Source organism: Battus philenor, unplaced genomic scaffold (assembly GCF_028537555.1).
Source record: "Battus philenor isolate CCGP_79_NKW_IND1 unplaced genomic scaffold, ilBatPhil1.0.hap1 SCAF_9, whole genome shotgun sequence".
Taxonomy (NCBI): Eukaryota; Metazoa; Arthropoda; class Insecta; order Lepidoptera; family Papilionidae; genus Battus; species Battus philenor.
Window position 1 is genome coordinate 9379458 of NW_027181759.1, and position 535 is coordinate 9379992.

Here is a 535-nt window from a genome sequence, read left to right on the forward strand (position 1 = left end):
TTGATGAATTATATATAAGAATGATTGTAATACTTGAACTTTTTTCGGTTGGTAACACTGTACTCAACATAGTAATATTTTTGCAAGTTTAAATCCAATTAATAACTAGAGTAATAATAAGAAAAATCAACAAACCAAAGAAATCTATAAACAAAGCCAAATTTTTTATTAATGGACAGAAGTGTGTGTAGTCGCGTTAGGTGGAAATACATAAAATGCAGATCTGGCAGTGTTTAAGTCTCACATTTATACAGTGTGGCGTGTATTTGAAATGCTTTTAAACTAGTATGCAAGAGCCTGCTTACATAAATCAAAAAGATTGAACTGAAATATCGAACTCCATGTTGATAATAGCAACTTATATTCTGAACTTGTTTGTGATTATATCAAATTATAGAAAATTTTATGTATATTTACATAAATTTGCAATTTTATGAATATTTCGCGGCAAACTTGGTACCTATTGTACATTTTTATTTACAAAAAATTCAAGTATACAAAAATAAGTTATAATTGCGTTATTGCGTTATAAGTT